The sequence below is a fragment of the Limulus polyphemus genome, unplaced genomic scaffold (assembly GCF_000517525.1).
Source record: "Limulus polyphemus unplaced genomic scaffold, Limulus_polyphemus-2.1.2 Scaffold4746, whole genome shotgun sequence".
Classification (NCBI taxonomy): domain Eukaryota; kingdom Metazoa; phylum Arthropoda; class Merostomata; order Xiphosura; family Limulidae; genus Limulus; species Limulus polyphemus.
The window spans coordinates 1-7,872 of NW_013670356.1; positions in this window are offsets into that span (position 1 = coordinate 1).

The window sequence follows — 7,872 nt, forward strand, 5'->3', positions numbered from 1 at the left end:
AAAGACTTGTGTCGTTAAAGTTTCGTTGGAACGAAGTTGCGGAAAAATCAATTAACAAACGGAGACGTAACAATATAAAGGCTCACACTCCTGAATCTTTAAGAGAAACGAAACACCATAATTTTACTAGATTAAACCATAAAATGTAGAAATCTTGGAATAACATGAAATCATTTTTCTTTTTTTTTAATCTATGTGCAGAAAATTATTTTGTGCAAGCAAATATAACTGTCTTGTTTTCCTAAAGGCTATCAGAACTCATTTCTCACACATATTAAGTCTACATAAATAGTTGTTTTTTTGGAAATATAAAAAAAATAAAATGAAATTTTCATGTCCCTAAATCTTTCTTCAAAGACTATTATCTAAAAAACAAGTTATAATCTTCAAAGTAAGTATATTTAAATTTAAAGTTAACCAAATATATTTTTTTAGTTAGAATTCTACCCTTTGGATTTAGTTTGGATGTGCAGCTTTGATCCACAAAAACGGGGTTTCCAGTGGTCAGTTCCCAGTCTACCAATAAACTTTATAGTTTGTAAACTCAAGTTTTATTTGTCTTGGTACTACTCTGCAAGTCACAAAATGGTCTTGTTGTTTGGTTTCATTCATTTTTTTGACAAAAGTTCCTTGTGTTTTAGTTATGTAAGTATACAGTAAGTCAGTCAAAAGAAGCTCCTGGTGTCTTTTTCTTTCATTACATCACTAAAAAGTAAACATCCTCGGTGAATCTGTTCTATCATTATGTCACTAAACAGAAAAGTGTATTCAACACATGAAATGAATTTCTTTGACTTTCTCCTCCAAAAGAATAACTCAGCATGGAGGTGAAATGTCATCTCAAAATGAAGAAGAAACAGAAGAAATCCGAAAAAAAACTCTCAGTCCACTTCTTGGTTATGTTTTCCACTACCTGACTGAACAGAAACTGATAATGTTTTACTTATTTTATGTTTTTTTCTAAATACAAGGTCATCATTATCTGTTTCTTACACTACCTTACTCAAAAGAAGCCGTTGATGTCCTATTTGTTGTATGGTTTTTCTAAACACAAATTATTGGTGTCTACTTTACTGGAAAAAAAACTGTTGGTGTCATAGTTCCTCTGTATTTCCTGAAAAGCAAACTCATCATGTCTTCTTTTCCATTAAAAAAAAATTCTGGTCTGGATTTTTCAGTAAATCAAAAAACGTTTAGTGTCTTGAAATGTCTTTTATTCACACAATGATCCTTTATTTATATAGGCCTTTTAAGAATATGCAGCGTTGATGCTAATGATTTATTATTTTGAATTATTCAGCCACACATGTTTAAGAAACTAAAACATAATTACTAAATCCAACCTATCATTCACACTGGAATATATTATACTGGTTTTTGAGAATCCCATCCTTCATCAGTAACTCTGGTGTCTTGGTGTCAAGAAGTTTCTGAGGTATTGTTTCCTTGTAATCCTAGAATGAAAACCCTAATATTCAAAATCATTTGCATTAGCTAGCCACAATTAGCTTATGGCTGTAAAAACTATCACAGAAACAAGAGCAAAGGGAAGTGACAGTGTTTGAGACAAAGTACCAATGATGAAGAAGACACATAATAGGTGGCTTTAGTCATTTGGTTCGATTTACATTTTGTTACAAATAAATTTAATTACTACTAGGATATTTTATTATAGGCAGTTGTGGGTAAGGCTCATAGGCCACCAACTCAAGGAAGTTTATGTAAAGAACAAAGAAATGCCTCAGAGACTAGTTAACACAAGACATATATTTAATTGAACAAATTCATTAAATCTATGTCAACATTTGGGTATCCCATTGACAATTTTTTTAATGAACTTATTAACATCCCTGCAATACTCAGCAAATCATTAAGTAGCTTAACTTTTACTATACCCTCTGTCATGATATACTTTACACTAAATAAAGTACTAGACGAATGGAAACACACATCTCATACAAGCATGCATATACTCATGGACGAGTTACAAAGAATACATATTTAGTCATGGAACCCTTATATATCAAATCAATGAAAACAGTTCCAACACTTCTGACCCTTAAAGTTCTTCTAGACACAAATGATTCACAGGTGGTGTTCTCAACCAATTGTATAGTGAACAGACTTTCTAAGTACAACAGTGTTCATCAGGTAATATATGGTATATACAGGTCATTAAGTCAGCATGCAAATATTGATATGCTGGACATAACCAATCTCCTAAATTGGCATACAATAAAAGTTTTACTTTATCTGACCATTTAATTATATTTTCATATGTTCCTGACTGATCTTCAGTCATACTCTTCCTCTCCATCCTCCCAATTAAGTTGGTGTAAAAAAGATGTGGTCCATTTCCTCTTATACCATTCTCTATCATCCATTCAATGCTTTGAGTATGGTGGTTTGAACAAATAAACATCATGTCATGAGGAGGCACAGTCTTTTATTTCTAGTTCCTTTATGACATAACTGTCTGTAAAATGGAACCCTTCAATTTCTACTATGGCACTCTTGGTTTTAGGGGCATATACTTAATAACTATATGGTACATACAGTAAGACTAATTAATTACACATTTCACTAGTTTGTGATGCTTGGTCGTTACCATCATTCATCTCCATCTGACTTCTCAATTACTTCTGTGTGTTTCTACACATTTAGTGCTTGCACTAATTTAGCTAATTCTGTTCTACTGCAAAAGCCAGTTGTTGCAGATTTTCTTGATTTCTTGCATTAAAAACTAGCATTTCAGCTCCAGCTCTATGAATTTCAGTTCCTTCAAGTCAAGCATGCATTATTGTAACCATGGTAGCTGTTCTTCCTTATTATTATTGAATATTGTTCTGCCAGCCCACTGAAAAAATGGTTGTGAGTATTTGTAGTAAAACTTTGGCAACATTACTAAATGCATCATTGCACATTGTGTAGGGTAGTTTTTAAGTTTATGTGACTACCTAGCAAATAACAGCAGCTGTATAAATGCTGACACCCAATCAATTTAATGTAGTTTATGGTTTATACGGAGCCTCATAATAAACTACGTGAATAAGTATATGCCTGCCTGCAGGCCATGGATGTAATTTAACGTTTATATGACACAATAACCCATGTACCATAGTGATTACTAACTTACTGTTGCAGCTCTATTGATGTTGTGTATCATTTGTTTATGTATAGGGTTCCTGCTCTTTCAGACACTATGCTGCTGACAGGATCACAGTTTTTTTACCACTGCATGATCAATTTCAACCATGATACACAAACTTCTACAACTTTGTACAAACATCTAGGCTGTCTCTCCTAACACAAATCTTTAAGCTATAATTAAATGACAGCACCATGCTCAGTTTCAAGTATCAGATCAGTAATCACAGTGATGGCTGATGATAAGTGCCAAATTATAGCTAACACTGTATGACTGCAAATTTTAGAGATACTGCAGATAGAGTAGCCATCCTTGAAATGACTATAGGAAGTGGCAAAAATTATGCAAGCAGGAGATGGCAAAAATGTTGGCAATTCTAGGTGAAAGTGAGGCAGAAATTTTGTAGCTATATATTTCATTTATTTATATATTTCTTCAAAAAACAATTCTTTGAAAACTAGTTCTTTAAAATAACAGTTAATCAAATGTTCAATTTTTAATTATGAATTAACGTATAAAATATTATAAAGAGGTATATAATTTACCTTTCGATGACCTTTTAAAGTGAAAGGGACCGATATTATTTTATATGTAAGAAAAGACATACATATGTAAAAAATTAGATACTTAATCAGAATGTAGGATATTATTACATCATTATATTACAATAGGCAATTATATCACACCATTAAAAATATTAAAAAAACACCAATACTATTTATTTTAACCGTGTAATAATTATTAATTTATGTTATGTTCAATACCATGCAAATAATCATTCATATTATTTGTTGGTTGGAACTCAATGACAAGTCTTTTTAATTTCTCTGCACAGTCAAAATTTTTTTTCCGAGGTTAATGACATTACGGGGTGTTATCGCTTCACCTGCATCATGACCTTAGTTCCATGTTTCCACTCTTATGGAAATTAATATGAAACAAACATTATACAGCCAGTGTGATATGTGAAAATTTGTAGTGTTAATTATGTAGTGAACATGTAATGCTTGTGAATGTATGTTTCAAAGAATTTACCACATATGATAAAATAAAATTTCCCTCTTCAATAAACACTATACCTACTTTGATTTCTACTGAAATCATCACTGTTGTCATCCAAAGAATTCCAGTGCACCTAAAAACATGTGCGTAATAGATGGTTATTACTTTTTCTACTATTTTGTATCATCCTTGATTACTCTAATGTTAGTCATCCTAATTGCATTCCCTCAAACATGTTATGATGCTGTTAATGGCTCTAAATACTCCCTTTATTATTTTACTGTTTGGGCTATTATTTATTACATGGATATCTCTTCAATGTGTATATGTAATGACTGTGAGTCAAAGTGTACATGTCTCGTTTTCATGGGTGGTGGTTGGATCCACACATGATCGTCCAATAGACTGTCTGATCTTCGTTTGTAATCAAGTATTATGGTATTCGACGTACACTGTGACATACTTGTGTTAGTCTGAGACATTACTGGCATACTTTGTAGATCTACTGTGCTTGATTCAGCTGTACTATCTCTTGCTATACTTCTGCTACTACCCACACACTCGATTAACTAGCTTGGATGTCGGTACTTGTTTCACTAGTGTGGGTTACTACTTACTAAAGTTACTAATTCAGTATCTAATCTATCATTCTCTAATAAAAGGTCTATGATTTTATCATCTATTTTCTCAACTTAATTATTTCTTATTTTCATCTCACCTGAATCCTTAATTCCTCTTTTTTTTGTTTCTTATGTCACCATTTCTGTTTCCTCTGTTAGTTGTTCATACTTGTATGGCTTGGACTCTTTTACTTTTTTTAGGCACTTAACATATTCTAAAAGTTTGCTCTTGCCATAAATTCCTTGTATTTTGAAATCTACTAGGCTTATTTGTTTTACATTCCCAAATGGTCCCTTTGAAAGTTTTGCCAACTTTTTAGTGCTTCCTTTTTTAACAGTAGGTTTATATACTAGTGACTTACCTCCTAATTAGATTTTCTTGACTGTGCCTTTTTATTCATCTGCTTTTCCCTGCTTTTGGCAGCTTCAGTTAAGTGTTCACTTGATTCAAATGTAGACTATATCATCTGCATCATTTCTGCTTTATAATCTTCCTCTAATGCATATCCTCTTCTTCTAGGTGCTAATATCTCATGCATGGGTAACATTATATTTTGACTTTGTACTAAGAAAATGGGGCTGACTCATGTAGATTCGTTATCTACAATTCTATATGCTAATAATAGTAAAGGGATCTGTTCATCCCATGTCTTCTGATTCTTCTCACAATACTGGGATATCACATCTACTACAGTTCTGTTAAACCTTTCTACCAGTCCATTAGCAGTGAGATAAGCAGAGGTCTCAATTTTCTTTACTATTAACAGTTCACACATTTCTGTTATTAATTTTGAAATGGAGTTTCTACTTCTATCTGTTAACAAATATTGTGGTATGCCATGCCTAGCTACAATGTCTGCAGTTGTCTCTGCTTTCCAACCTGGTGATTATACTGCTTTCAGAAATCTAGTCAAGTAGTCAGCAACAACTAGTATATGCATATTTCCTGCACGAGAAGCAGATAATGGAGTTAAAATAATAATAGCTATCATCTGAAATGGCATAGTTAAGCTTGGCATTCTCAGTAAGGAAGCATTTCTTAAATCGGAGATGGTTCTTTGCTTTTGACACTCTATACACAATAATTATTAACATCCTTTCTCATGTTTTACCAAAAGAACTTTATTTATTCAACTGTATGTTTTTGCAAATGCTAAGTGGGCTGCAAATGGGGGCTGTCATGGTAAGTATTCATGACTTTGTTTTTCAAACTGTGTGGTACTACTATTTGTGGTATTCTATCTATATTTCCTTTACTTGCAAATGCTAAGTGGGCTGTCATGGTAAGTATTCATGACTTTGTTTTTCAAACTGTGTGGTACTAGTATTTGTGGTATTCTATCTATATTTCCTTTACTCGTGACTTTGTTTTTCAAACTGTGCGGTACTGCTAATTGTGGTTTTCTATCTATATTTCCTTTACTCATGACTTTGTTTTTCAAACTGTGTGGTACTACTATTTGTGGTTTTTTATCTATATTTCCTTTACTCATGTACTTTGTTTTTCAAACTGTGTGGTACTACTATTTGTGATATTCTATCTATATTTCCTTGACTCATGACTTTGTTTTTCAAACTTTGTGGTACTACTAATTGTGGTTTTCTATCTATATTTTCTTTTTTTGTATAACATTTGAGTCTAACACATATTCTGAATCTTCTCCCTGCAATACTCTGATTCTTAGTAACTTTCTTTTGTCCATTAGCAGCATGATCTAAGTCCCATACTTTCTCATAAGCATCTTCACTATCAGTTTTTATTTCTTTTTACTTGTTAGTTGTCTGCTAATCATTATGTTTTGTGTTCCCTACTGTAATTCTACATAATGCACCAAAATTAGGGTTTTCTACCTGGTCATTATATAACCCCAAAATCATAGTCTTGCAGTAACAATGACCATCTCACTAATCTCAATGATGGGTCTTTTAAAATTATTAGATCCTTACAGGTGTATGATCTGTGGTAATGGTAGACTTTCTACCACACAGATAACAATAATATATTTTAATGTAATGTACTACTGCTAAATATTCTTGCTCTGTTACAGAGTAATTCATTTCCACTTTAGCCAACTGTCTACTCTGATAAGCTATAGGGTATCCTTTCCCGTTTCTGTCTAATGCAGTAATAATGCTCCAACAGCAAATGCTGAAGCATCAGTACTTAGAATAAAGTCCTTACCAAAAGCAAGATAATTCAGAATTGGTTCCTCTAATAATGAATCTCTTAATGTTTTAAAATGCTTCTTGTTTTTTCTCTGTCCACTGAAACCTATGTCAATTATTAGTAATTCAGTTAAGGGTCTTACTAGCATTGGAAAATGTGGGATAAATCTTGTATAAAATCCTAAAAATGTACAGTTATCCTTTATGTTTTTGGTATGGAGTAATTCTTCCATACCTCCAATTTCTTTGCATCTGATTTTACATCTTCTTCAGTTACCATGTGACCTAAAGTGTTTACTTCCTTTAATTTACTTGGTTTCAGCATTAAGTCTGCTTTTCTTAATCTATTAAACACATCTTAATCTCTTTATGTTTTCTTCTAAACTTGAAGCCAAAACTTTAACACTGTCTACACAACAGAAACATTCTGAATCTTGTAAACCTGACAATAATACATCCATTAATCTCTGAAATGTCAAAAGGGCATTACATATCCCAAAAAGCATTCTGTTATACAATGGTAATATGAATGCAGTTTTAGCATTATCTTCTTCTTCTAACTCTACTTGTCAATATCCACTTTGCAAGTCTATAGATGTAAAGGACCTACTTTAACCTAGCTTGTCTAGTATTTCCTGTATGTTATGTAATGAGTAAATATATTTAAGGGTAATTCTGTTAATCTTCCTGAAATCAACACAGATCCTCAAACAATGTATTTTTTTAAACTAATATAACTGCATATGCATAAGGACTACTACAGTTCTCTGTTACTTCTTCTTGAAGCATCTTTTTTATGCATGTTTTTAATTCTACCCTCTGCTCTTCTGGCACTTTAAAGGGTCTTGGCACTATAAGTTTGCTACTGTTTAATACCAGTGCTCTATAGTTGTGCCTGTCATCTGCTGACAACTGTCCAGGTATTTCCAGTGGTTG